The sequence below is a fragment of the Aedes albopictus genome, chromosome 2, assembly GCF_035046485.1.
Source record: "Aedes albopictus strain Foshan chromosome 2, AalbF5, whole genome shotgun sequence".
NCBI classification, from domain to species: Eukaryota; Metazoa; Arthropoda; class Insecta; order Diptera; family Culicidae; genus Aedes; species Aedes albopictus.
Genome location: NC_085137.1, coordinates 272,179,355 through 272,193,310, shown reverse-complemented (window position 1 = coordinate 272,193,310; position 13,956 = coordinate 272,179,355). Strand labels below are relative to the sequence as shown.

Genomic DNA, 13,956 nt, shown 5'->3' with positions numbered 1-13,956 from the left:
GCCCGGATTTAGCCAGCGGCAATCGTGGAGTCGTGTAACTAATAAAGCCAAACGAAATACAAAAACTGACACTAAAACACCAATCAAATATGCTTGACACTATATTTAAAACAATTTTCGTCTTCTTGCAAAAGGAATAATTAAAATTTTTGGACCAGCCTAATCTTTCTATCACAACACAATTTGTTGTGCGCACAACCGTATTCTTCGGCCTAAGCCTTTTTCTGCCCGTATCGCTGCCTCTGCTGCGTGGAGTCGTTCATGCAGGTACATACATCTCTCCGTAAAAACTGATCACCAGTTGGTGGTGCTTTTGTGGTAAGCACACTATCACAATAGGTTCAAAATATCACTTCACTCTACTTACATCGGTTCTGCTAATGTCCCCATGCGGATGATTTCTGTTCTATTCACACTACTGTTGCAGAGGAGGAGAGGGTTTGAGGGTTTGATAACGGAGGGGTTATAACTCTTTATAACATTGTTTGCGGCATTTAGAAATGCTGTGCGGATTGTTGTTCGCAATGATAATTGCGGTTTTGTGCCTCGGCAGAGCTCTCGCAATAGCCAACATCCAATAGGTCTGTGTGACGACATCGTGGCCCACGCACCTCTGAACAGAGGCTGGGATGATTTGTACTGGAGCTCGCGTTACAAGGTATTCAATAAATAAAATAAAATAAAATAAATAAAAATATCCAAGCGGAATGCCTATAGAGATTAACGGAGTACTCTCCAGAAAAATTCCAAGCGGAATATTTAGATGAATTCCTTAAGGCATTTCTGAAGAAATCCCTAGATGAATTTTAAGAGGAATCCCTGCAGCTATTCCCAGAGGAATCTCTAGAATAATTGGGTTCTTTAGGTGTATTCAGATTATTTCATAATTGGATTCTCCGTCCAAAAATTAGTCGAAATCCATAATTTTTGGTGGCCGGGAGCTATTTTTAAAATGCACAAACATGTATTGTGGGAAAAATTTTTTGTTCGGGGCGAACTGACATTTTATCGAATGTACTGCCATTCTATCCACAGAAATTAAATTTGTTCTGTTTATTTAACCCTTCAGCGCGCGCGCTGTTGTAAAAAGTACAACACCACCAAAAAACCTCGCTTTTCGTATACAGTGCGAGCGCGGTGCAGTTTCGGTTGCTTGAAGGCGCGCGTCTCGGAAGGTTAACCATCAAAACAAAAGGTTTGGATCGCAATAAAACAGGTTATATTCAGAAAAATGAGATCTTTCGATTAGGATATAGAAAATAGCAATATTTTATTCACTAAAAAGTCATGGAGGAATCCCTTGATTGGGTGGCTTTTTTTTGGAGAAATCCCAGGGAGTAATCTAGAAGAAATTGCAGATGGAATTCTTGGAGAAGTCCTAAAAAATCTAAGCCGAGTTCACGAAGGAACTCCTTGAAGAATCCCTGTAGGAGTTCCTGAAGAGACCCCAGGAGGAATCCCGGAAGCAATTGGCCAACTTACGCTCCACCGTGCGCCACCTGGTTTGTTAAGCTCAAGTGGGTGGTTAGGTGGACAATTCGAGGGGAGACAATCTGATTGTTGTGATTTCTAGCAACCTTCACCTTAAGAAATATCTGAAGGAACACTTGCAGAAATATCTAAAAGGATTTCTGTTGACATTCCCATGGAAATCTATAGAGAAATTCCTGCAACAATCACTAAAGGAACCTCTAAAGATATCCCATGAGAAATTCCCGGAGGAATATCTGGTGAAACCAATAGATGAATTCTTGAAAAATTCTCTGAAGCAATCCATGATGGAATCACTGAAGGATGCTATGGAAAAAATCTGTAGGAATTCGTCGATGCATGCTTGCAGAAGTATCTGTAAAAAAAAAATTCGTGTAGCAGTAGCATATAACTGCACTCTATAGCACCATATGGTTCCCGATAGCCAATAGCACATCACGCGTCTCTTTTCGCCGAGAGGGAAAACACTAATGACGCCAACATTATGATGGTGACTCGCGACGCCAGCTCACTGGAGGGATGCCGCTTGTGCCGACGGCGGCGTTGGCTCAAGTTCAGCTCCTACTTACTTAGCATTGGGAGCTCTCTTGCATCTACACATCAACCTTCCTCTCTATAGAAAAATTTTTGAATTTAAACAAGTTAACGTTTTATTCAAGTGTAGAATTAAAACTGAGTGATTAGTTCTTACTACCTAGCACTTTTATAATCTAGGGTTAGTTATTGTTTTTTTTTGCACCGTATTCGACCCCCTCCAGAATTTTTCTGTCACACCACAATATGTTCCCACTAGTTTCAGCATACATTGGTTCCTTTCACTGCTAGAAATTTTAAGCATCGGTTACACTTTTTGGGTGGTGCATGGAATAATCGGTTTGTTTACTTGCTACTTTTCTTAGTGTTTGACGTGTGAACAAATATTTTAGACGATTGAACATTTGCACGGTAATCTATAAAGCAAAGCAAGATGCAATATTTATTTTTCCACTCTCTTTCCGAGGCGTGGGAATCAGCGGTGTCATCCTGATGCGTGCACTGTGGTGTGATCTCGGTGCGTATGATGTCGTGGGTGTGAAAATAGGATGCTCGGTCGATGCAGGTGCGTAGATGTTATAATAAGATGCTCGGTCGATGCAGGTGCGTGTGATGTCGTCGGTATGTAATGAGATGCGACGGATACGTTGATGATCCGGTTGGAATCGGTCGGTATTGTTGTCCCTTCGCACGTTGGTGTGATAATGTGATGCGATGTCTAGATGTTTTGGGATACCGAACCACGAGCTCGGGTTGATGTGATATTCGTGGTATTCAGGGTTTTATGATCCTCGTCCGGTTTGAATGGTTTCGGATGATGAAATCTGATGTCTTTCGAGAATGACAGCTTTATGACGCTCGTTCGGTGTTGGTGGTCTCGATCGTTGGTAACTAACAATTTTCTAAAAATGTTGTGAATTTACTTCGAAGATGAATTCCAAGGGAATTTGCTTGAGCTGTTTGGGAATCGCCGTTCAATTCATGGGGTGTTTCCATGCGTTCTTGTAAAATTATAGTCTTCTTAGTAAATGCGAGTACACTTAAACCTCTTTTTATGCATGTTTTTTTTATGCACTTTTAATTTATGCACCTTTTTTATGCCCTGCATAAAAAGAGGGAGAGCTACTCAGAACCAATATTGTGCATAGAATATTTAATAATGACAGGAACTATTGCAACGGCGACCGGGGGGTGTTTACAGATGAGAGCAAAGGAAGGTTACAGGTTCGTTTTTGGGTGTTTCCGAAGGTCTCATGTGCGTTACATGGTCTCCGAGTGGGTCTTAAGGGGATTTCGGAGTCATTTCAGGAGTCTCAGAGCATTTTAGGCTGGTTTCAAAGCCGTTATGGAGGCGTTTTTAGGGGTTTTGGTTTAGAAGGACATTTCAAGATGCTCCAGATCATTTTCGGCGTGATTCAGAGGCGTTACGGAAGCGTAACGGAGGAGTTTTCAGGGTGTTAGGAGCTTCTCAGGTGCGTTACATGGGGTCCGAGGGGGTTTAAGGCGAAACTGGAAGCATTTCCTCACTTTTTGGTTTTTGATTTTTGATTAAATAACGAAGCAATATTTTCAAAATCGGTTTTCGTGCACATGTAGAGTATGGATCAAGGTATCTCCTGATTTTTTTTGTAGTGGAAATTTTTTTTCGTTTTTGCAGAAACCATTTTTGAACAAAATTTCACAAAAAAATGGTTTCTTCAAAATGGAAAACATTTTCCACCTCAAAAAATTCCGAAGATACCTTGATCCATACTCTACATGTACACGAAAACCGATTTCGAAAATATTGCTTCGTTATTTAATAAAAAATCAAAAACCGAAAAAATGAGAAATTGCTTCCAGTTTCGCCTTAAGGGGGATTTCGGAGGCATTTCATAATGTTTCAGATCATTTTCGGCGTGATTCAGAGGCGTTACGGAAGCGTTACGGAGGAGTTTAAGGGGGATTTTGGAGGCATTTCAAGACGTTTCAGAGCATTTTCGGCGGGATGCAGAGGCGTTACTTAGGCGTTACGGAAGAGTTTTCGGGGTGTTCGGAGCCTCTCAGGTGCGTTACATGGGGTCCGAGGGGGTTTAAGGGGGATTTTGGAGGCATTTCATAATGTTTCAGAGCATTTTCGGCGTGATTCAGAGGCGTTACGGAAGCGTTACGGAGGAGTTTTCAGGGTGTTCGGAGCCTCTCGGGTGCGTTACATTGGGTCCGAGGGGGTTTAAGGGGAATTTCGGAGGCATTTCATAATGTTTCAGATCATTTTCGGCGTGATTCAGAGGCGTTACTTAAGCGTTACGGAGGAGTTTTCGGGGTGTTTGGAGCCTCTAATGTGCGTTACATGGGGTCCGAGGGGGTTTAAGGGGAATTTCGGAGGCATTTCAAAATGTTTAAGAGCATTTTCGGCGTGATTCAGAAGCGTTACGGAGGAGTTTTTAGGGTGTTCGGAGCCTCTCAGGTGCGTTACATGGGGTCGCCGGGGGGTTTAAGGGGGATTTTGGTGGCATTTCAAGACGTTTCAGAGCATTTTCGGCGGGATGCAGAGGCGTTACTTAAGCGTTACGAGGAGTTTTCGTGGGGTTCGGAGCCTCTCAGGTGCGTTACATGGGGTCCGAGGGGGTTTAAGGGGGATTTCGGAGGCTTTTCAAAACGTTTCAGAGCATTTTCGGCGGGATGCAGAGGCGTTACTTAAGCGTTACGAGGAGTTTTCGTGGGGTTCGGAGCCTCTCAGGTGCGTTACATGGGGTCCGAGGGGGTTTAAGGGGGATTTTGGAGACATTTCAAGACGTTTCAGAGCATTTTCGGCGGGATGCAGAGGCGTTACTTAAGCGTTACGAGGTGTTTTCGTGGGGTTCGGAGCCTCTCAGGTGCGTTACATGGGGTCCGAGGGGGTTTTAGGGGGATTTCGGAGGTATTTCAAGACGTTTCAGAGCATTTTCGGTGGGATGCAGAGGCGTTACTTAAGCGTTACGAGGAGTTTTCGTAGGGTTCAGAGCCTCTCAGGTGCGTTACATGGGGTCCGAGGGGGTTTAAGGGGGATTTTGGAGGCATTTCAAGACGTTTCAGAGCATTTTCGGGGGATTCAGAGGCGTTACGGTAGCGTTACAGAGAAGTTCTATGAGGTTCCGAAGCATCTCAGGTGCGTTACAAGGGGTCGCCAGGGGGTTTAAGGGGGATTTTTGAGGCATTTCAGGAAATTTTAGAACAGACTCCGAAATACCTTAAATCGCCCCTCAAACCCCATACAACGCCCTTTAAAGTCTCCTGAGATCCCTTGAATTGCCCCTAAAGCCCCTTGGAACGGCCCTGAAACCCACTTAATACTATTGAAATACCCCAGAATTCTCCGTAATCCCATGAAAACACCAAAAAATCTTGACAGAACACCCTTGTAAGGCTCCTCAAACCCCCCGAAACAACCCCTTAAAACGCCCCTGAAGCCCCTTGGAACCCCCTTTTAGGGCTCTCTGGGAACATTCTGAAAACCCCCTTAGCCCCACCTCATCTGCCCAGGAGCAAGATCTGTTCTCGCAAACTAGATTTTCTAATTGAAGCCCAAACTTAATTTATGCATAAATTTCCCTCTTTTTATGCACATTTTTAATTTATGCACATTTTTAATTTATGCAGTCCCAGCCATGTGCATAAAAAGAGGTTCCAGTTGTTGAGGCGCCGCAATGCCTCAAGCGGGTAGCGTTGGACTCCTTCGGTATTCCGGGCGGGAAGGAGACTCGCAAGACCTGGGGTACCAGGAATCCTCCGTTGATCCGGCTTGAAGGACCAAATATGTTTGGGGCTCCACAGTGCCTCAAACGGGGAATTTCTTTCCGCAGAAAGAAAAACACACAGGAAGTACTTTTAACACTTAAGCACTTTATTCCTCTTAACTTGGCGTTGTCTAAGCCACGCCAACGCTTATAAGTACACTTCACTTTTACACTAAAATTATCACTTGGTTCTTCTTGACCGTTAGCCGGGTCAGAATAAACTGTTTCGTAGTACGCAGAAACGCATCTGCTTAAATAGTGCTCAAAAATGTTGCACGACATAAATTCGAATCTTCTGGAACAATCCGGAAATCTGGTGTTACTGCATCCCACGCGGTCGGCTCTCTCCGCGCGCGATGACGGCGATGATGATGATGACGCTGAGTTCCCGACGGTGGCGGTGGCGGCAGCGCGCGCGTTCACTCACGAGCGCATGTTTACATTGATGAGTGGCGATGATGGTGGTGCCGGCGGCGGGTGAGCAACTTGCTGCTGCTGATGGTGCTCCCACGTTTGACGTTTTCATCTTCTCTCGCATGATAGGGGAAAGTGGGGCACGTTTATCACCGGAGCGTACATGCTGGTAGCGAACATGCACCCCCGGGCTGGAAGTCGTCTGAAGCACTGCAATGTGGATTGCAGTTGTCTTCGATCGGCAAAATGGAGAGTTTGGAAATCGTTCGTCGGTATGTTGTTCCGCCAATCATCACGTCGACAGCTCGCATCACTCCTTTGCGATGGCTGGGATGCAGCACATAGATCCGCTTGCACGGCTCGTTGGCTTCCATGCGATGAATTTCATCCGCTAGCGTCTCATGCTGGATAACGTTCACGATGAGTTCCGGAGACTCTTGTAGCTCCGAAATCGTCGGACGATGACTGGCAACACGCTGTGAGGCGTTCTTTAGTCGGCAGTTCCGAATAAATCGCTGAACTAGAGCAGTCACACGCTGTAGTTTCCGAAATGAGCTGTACTTCGAAAACACAGGCAGCTCATCTTGGTTGATGACCAATGCTGCGACGATCGGTGTTGCTCTAATCTCCGAGTTAGCATCGTCAGGAAGGTCTGCTAGAATCTCCACATCGTAATCTGCACATTGAAGAAACTTGGGCCCAGTCCACCACAACTCGCCGGTACGCAATGCCTCTGGCAGCCGTCCTCGCGAGACGACGCCAGCCGGGTGTTCCTTCTTTGAAATGTACCTCCATTGTACACTCGACGATCCCATGAGCAGCTGTATTTTCTCAATACGGTTCCGCACGAAGGCCTGCAGGGATACCAACGGTTTCTTCAGCTTGGCGATGTTGATAACCGGTGAAAGGAGGTCAATCACGTCGAAGAGCTTCCTGACTTCGGGTAGCACAGATCGCTTGGTCGGAGGTTTCAAATAGTCGGTAAGATTATTCGCGTCGAATGCAAACTCATCCCGCTGCGGACTCCAGGTCAAACCTAAAGTTTTCATGACTCTTTCGCAGCCGTCACTGAGATTTACTAATTCCTCATGATCTGATTCAGGGATACGTTCTAGCAGCTTCGTAGAGTTGGAGCTCCACTTATGGACAGGGAACCCCGCGGATTTCAGCATTCCAATAAGCTGGGTCTGGCATTCGATGGCTTCAGCTACTGTATCAGCTCCGTCGACGTAGCAATCTTCTCGGACGATGTTCTCAGCGATGGGGAAGGAGTCGGCCTCGTCGATACTCAGCTGCAACAAACACCTTGTCGCGAGGAATGGAGCGCACGCTGTTCCATACGTCACCGTTGTCAACTCCAGTACCCGAAGAGGTTGCGCAGGATCATCTCGCCAGAAGATCCTTTGGAAGCACGAATGGGCTGGAACTACCTTGATCTGCCGATACATCTTCGAAATATCAGCCGTGAACATAACGAAGTGCTTCCGGAAGCGAACGAGGATCACGAAGATGTCGTTCTGCACTGTTGCTCTTACCAGAAGCGCTTGATTGAAAGCAACGTCAGATGGCGAAGCCTTGGCTGATGCATCGAACACCACACGAAGCTTTGTATTGGAGCTCGATGGACGAAGTACCGCATGATGGGGCATGTAGTACCGGGGTTGACTCGGTGCATCGCAATCCTCGATGATCTCTCGGCAGTGTCCCAGGGCTTCGTAGTCGTCGATGAACTTGCTGTACTGGAGTTTGAGAGCAGGATCCTTCTTCATCCGCCTTTCGAGGGAAAAGAAGCGACGCAGGGCTAACTCTCGGTTGTCCTTCAGCTGGGGAGGATATTCTCGGAAAGGCAGCGACACAACATATCTGCCGTCCACGTCTCGATAGTGGGTATCCTGAAACTTCTTTTCGCATTCCTCCTGGTCCGTAGGTTGATCAGCATCGTTGACTTCTTCGACTTCCCAAAACCTTTTCATGGTCTCGGAGAGTGTGCTGGCTGTGGATACGTAGCACTGCTGATCGTTCTGTTCTTCCTCGACGTCACCAGCGGCCACCCATCCAAACTGCGTCTCCTGGAGGTCGGGCAAGTCCTCTCGCAGCTGGATTCTTCCTAATTTGAGCAGTCGGAGGAAATGGGATACGCCAAGCAGCATATCGATTTCGCCAGGCGTATTAAACTCGGGATCAGCCAGGAACACGGATGTCGGAATCGGCCACTTCGAAATATCCGGCTGGGTCGTGGGGATGACTCCTGTCACCTTGGGAATTACCAAGCATTCGACCATGGTTGAGAAGTCAGTGTACCTGGATTCGACTGCCACTGTCAACTTCTCATGAGCACAAGTCCTGGCTGCACCTACTCCCGTAATTGGTACAAGCGTTGGAGCCCGGTGTACCGCCAGACGATCTGCCATACTCCGTGAAATGAAGCTCATCTGCGATCCAGAATCCAGAAGCACACGACAGGGTACCTTCCTGTTGGAGAGGTCTCGCAAATTCACCAGAGCTGTCATGAGCATCACCGTCTTCTGTTCCAACGGTTGGTTGTTCGGTTCGGTACGGTGGCGGTGGCGGCAGCGCGCGCGTTCACTCACGAGCGCATGTTTACATTGATGAGTGGCGATGATGGTGGTGCCGGCGGCGGGTGAGCAACTTGCTGCTGCTGATGGTGCTCCCACGTTTGACGTTTTCATCTTCTCTCGCATGATAGGGGAAAGTGGGGCACGTTTATCACCGGAGCGTACATGCTGGTAGCGAACACCAGTGTATTACGTTAAACGACCTTTACAATGATTCTCCACAGAGAAAGATTTCTTCGTTGTTTTTGCTTCGACGATGTAAGATAATCGATTGTTCCAATTTTAACGTTTCTCCTTTTTGTTTCAACAAGGCTCATAAGATCCTCAGAACTTTTTTCAACTTTCCGAATCACAAAACCTAAATCGATTTGTCATACATTCAATCCGTTATTCCAGGATGGCAAAGGTCTTATTAACTTAATAAACAAAAGCATGTATTACGTGCAGCCCGCTTGTAGTACTTGGATGACCAGCTGTATGCAGAGCCAAATGTGACAAGAATGTCCGGTAATTTCTTTGGAAGGTGGATGAGACATGCATCGTGTCACGTGTGAGGTCGCCAGCTCTCGCCGAGTTCCGGCTGCCATCAGCTTATACAATCTCCGCACCAGTAAATAAACGAAGAACGAGTAGGTCACCTCAGGTAGGCTCCAACATATTTCGTAGTCATACGAATCGGGAACTACATAATTGTGATTCTGATCCTGTTCGGCGTACATGTCGAACCCATGGAAGTTCTTGTTGACCGCATGATTTAACTGTACTGACAGGTCTGGTGCCAGCCATGGTTCAAAATGCTGCCGGCCACCCCATTTTTTTAAGCAATCTAGTATCGCACTACGGTTTCCTCGTGGATTTCTCTGAACTGCACGCCATGGTTCAGGGACTAAATCATGTACCAAACATTGCAGAATTATGACTTTATTATGCCTCTCGAGAAACATGAGATCAGTGGGGTGACGCAGTTGTCAAATTCGGTACATCGCCGGTTTACCCTCACTTGCTCCTTCAAACGAAATTGTTGCTTTTGATGATTGTTTCTCTTTGTTTATCACTTTGTGCGATATTATATGTAGCAGAGAAGCATTGTCGATGTTGTAAGCGCATTTTTGCCATTACCCGTAGTGTGGCCAGCAAAAAAAAAAACACCCGTAGAAAGCCGGCAGGGTACCCGGGTACCCACGAAATGGAAATGATCATATCTTAGCGATTTTTCCACCGATTTTAAAAGTTTTTGCCTCATTCAACTCAGAAACTCATTAGCTATCGAGATCGTATTTGGCTAGACCGGTCCGATCACCATAGGTACCGGAAAATCCGGATTTCCGGATCCGTGTTTTTATACAATACAATATACGGGATTTTCGGTAGGTTAGTAGCAATTTCGGTACCAAGCATCGTAAAATTGCTTTGGCATATTGTATCTGACCGGCCTGGAATCATAAAACGTGTTGACTTTGAAACTGTTATTTCGGAACACGCTTCCCGTGAGGCCATGGTTGACCATAAACACTTTAAGGTATCCTAGCCTTAACAATGTGGGTTTCAATATGGTATAAGGACATGCTCTCAAAAATATGGATTTTCCGAAAACCACGGTGATTAGATCGGTCTAACCTAATATTTTCCCGATAGATGATGAGTTTCTGAATTGAATGAGCTAAAAATTTCCAAAATCGATGAAAAATTGACGGAGATATGATCATGGCTATGCTAACCGGTTCACGTTACGTTAACAATAAAAATTACAAATTACAAATTACAATTTCAATTTCGTGGGTACCCGGGTACCCTGCCGGCCTTTATTTTTCTCCGTGAGCAACACCAACAGGCTTATACATGCCCCAATGATGTGTTCTTAAAACTAAAGTACAAACATTTAGAACAAATTCTTCAATTATCAAAACCAAGTAAAAAATACGAGGCAATTATGTAATACAGTGATACAATTACTTACTTCAAATTTATCGTTCAAGGGCAGACTACATTTCAGATTTATACATAAACATTTCCACAGATGGCACAAAACAGAAATTGCAGTGAATATTATAACTAAACAAAAACATTTTAACGTGAAATCACATAATGCAAAACATCGAAACATATTACAAAATATCTGGTCTCCACGGGCATCTTATTTTTTTAAACTCTCGAAATTTGATGTTTTTAGGCCAAATAGATGGCATCATTGCGGTAGATTTCCATTTACGATGTAAAACTATTTTAAAGGAGATATAGTCGAGAGTACTACAGTCAACCCATCGCGGAACTAATTTTCTAACGTTAATACACTCATCATCACGGGTGCCTAAACAGCGAGAACCATGAGTTGCACATCTTCCTCCGAAACGCTTCCATGGATATTAGATAGCAGCAAATCGAAGTTTTCGTTTTCGCTTCCCGAATCAGGAATCCGATTCGTACTATTGAACGCGCTTGTAATTACACTCGATCCACTTTCCTCTTGTCGTGAAGAATTCGGTGTTGAGTGTCGTATCCAGGTATCCGAGCGATGATTAGAATGCGACACAATCCCCGATAATATGGATTCAACTTTGGTTTTCGGCTCATCTACATCACGTTGCAGTTGTACGCATTGCGGCTCCGGAATGGTTTCGGCGATCGGATCATTTGTTTTCTCAGTTCGTTCTTTTCTCCATTGTACAAACTCATCCAAACAATCGTCGCACAGCCAACAACTATTCTTGTTCGGTGGCGACACGGCGGCAAGCTCGGCTTTATTTAATCCAACACAATTTGCATGATGTACTGCGGCGCACAATCCATTGCAGTAAATGTACGGTTGATCCTTTGTTATCACTGGTAGCAGGCACTTTTTGCATTCCATGGCGAGTAGAGTCGATCAATTAAAATGCACTTTTTCACCACAACGGTAGTCGATATGAAAAATTATTATCATAGGACGGTGCAGATTACGAACGACCGTAGTTTGAAATTAACTTAGACGATTAACGAGATCAATTATCACGCAAAATAAACGCAAACGATGAGCGACAGAAGATTACGTCCGATGGGATCGGCAGTTCAATTTGCTTCCACGTAATAAAAAAATGCAGGAGCCCCTCCCCGTGCCCCTCTTCACTTAAAAATTTGGTCAACCCCAGTAATAGATGTATATTCACGAGTTCTAAGATCTAACAGAGTTCCAACATCCTAGTCTCAATAACCATTAAAATATCGAGATTTGAAATTGAAAAAGGTACCCGGGTACCCTGCCGGCCACATAAGTGTTAACAAAGCAATAAAGATAAAAATGTGGGACGCCATTGTACCGGCCCAATTGAGCCCAACATCCCACTAATTTCAGTCATATGACTAATTTCGCGGTCACGCTTGTTATTGTTGATGGACCTACGAACAATTTCGGCCACAATCACACCTTAAGTTAACTAGCAACAAGCAAAGTAAGCAAAGAATGAACCTTAATGCTTGGTGCTGGTTAACGGGGTGATGCAACGTTCAAATTTTTACTCCAATGCCGAAGAATATTTTTCTGTTTGTCGCCTGCCAGTGCTGACTGAACCCCAACAAGGTCTCAGTCACGTGGCCGGACTAATGGAGCCAGAGCGACGCTTGGCTTGTTTCTTCTCTTTTACCTTTTTCTTTTCAGGTTGGGAGAATGAGTTCTCCGCGCGTGCTGGTCAAGTTGGCGTGAAATTCGCCTTTTAAATATCTTTCCTCAGGTACCTAATGTGTAAATTTTCTAACTAATAAAAATGCATTCATACAATGTCTAATAAGCAAATTGTATACATCGTGTGCTGATTATAGACCGTTCGCCTCCTCCATCAATATCGCGAAGAACAGTACAGGACGGAGTTTCGAATCTGGCCTTAAAACTAGTTATTGCAGAGGCTCCCGAGATGTTCAGGTTTGCTATGCTGAAATGCCTGGACGAGGAAGTTTTCCCAGAGGTTTGGAAGCGGCAGAGCCTGGTTCTGCCGGCGGGCAAACCACCTGGAGACCCGTCGGCATATATGCCAATATTCTTGATCGACGAGGTGGGAAGGTGCTCGAAAAGATCATCCTCAATAGAATGTTGAGGCTCACCGAGAGTGTAAAAAGTCTCTCGCGTAGCCAGTACGGCTTCCGGAAGGGGAGGTCGACTGAAGACGCTATCCAGTCGGTTACAAAAACCACCGAGATAGCGTTCCAGCGTAAGAGGAAGGGGATTCACTACTGTTGACGACTGAGCAATATAGTTTAGCATAAGGATAAACAAATGTACGTTTATGACAGGGTCAGAATAAGAAGATGCCTTGGTGCGTCACCTAAAGGCACCAAATAAACAAAGCCAACGGTCGCCAATGCATTAGTTCTGGCAAAAGGATGCGCTGCGTAGCAAAAGTACCTGAACATGAGGCGACGGAAGAAATGATAAAACTACCCGTGAAGACGGTGTGGTAAGCTTGGCGTCAGGTCAGGTAAAGTCGTTAGGATCAGGTAAAGCTTAGACATAAGAAAATCCATAATTGAAAGTAGAAATAGGAAATAAAGCATTACTATCTCAGCATCGTTGGAGTTCAGTTCACTTTTTCATAGTTGGAAAAAGAAAGTCCATATTTTTTAGTAAATCAGTGTCATCGTGAGACGAGTTTGATTTCTTGGGTAAAGAAATATTTTGGTGGTGCTCCAGAGAGGAACTAAGTGTTTTCCTCACGGTGACCGTTGGGACTAACCAGTAATCTGAGAATAATCAATCAATTCTCGAAAGTTAACCGAGAATTATTTGCAACACATCAAATTATTAAGAGAAATTTGATTGTGGTGGAAAAGGCACTTGGACGCGTCGGACGGCGGCCAAGTCAAATTAAAAAGAGAAATTTGTTTTGTGGTGAAAAGGCTCTTGGACGCGACGGACGGTCGGCCAAGTCAAATTATAAAGGAGAAATTCGTGACTGTGGTGTAAAAGGCTCTTGGACGCGACGGACGGTCGGCCAAGTCAAATTATTCGTGACTGTGGTGTAAAAGGCTCTTGGACGCGACGGACGGTCGGCCAAGTCAAATTATTCGTGACTGTGGTGAAAGAGCTCTTGGACGCGACGGACGATCGGCCAAGTCAACCCATCTAGAGGCGAGTAATAGATAAGTTAGATTATTAGAGATTTAGGTCAAAAGTTTCGTGTAATTAATAGATTGTTTGTTTTGGTGCAGTGGTCCTGTTT

General features: G+C 45.0%; 2 protein-coding genes and 1 pseudogene across 9 annotated transcripts in view; 1 reads left to right on the top strand and 2 right to left on the bottom strand.

Annotated features, from left to right (window-relative positions):
• Window positions 1-13,956, bottom strand: part of LOC134288082 (scavenger receptor class B member 1) — a 682,758-nt gene that overhangs the window by 89,055 nt on the left and 579,747 nt on the right. The window lies entirely within an intron of this gene.
• The window catches only part of LOC134288081 (uncharacterized), a 401,563-nt gene that overhangs the window by 276,547 nt on the left and 111,060 nt on the right, over window positions 1-13,956 (top strand). The window lies entirely within an intron of this gene.
• On the bottom strand, window positions 10,569-11,632 carry LOC115270459 (uncharacterized; annotated as a pseudogene).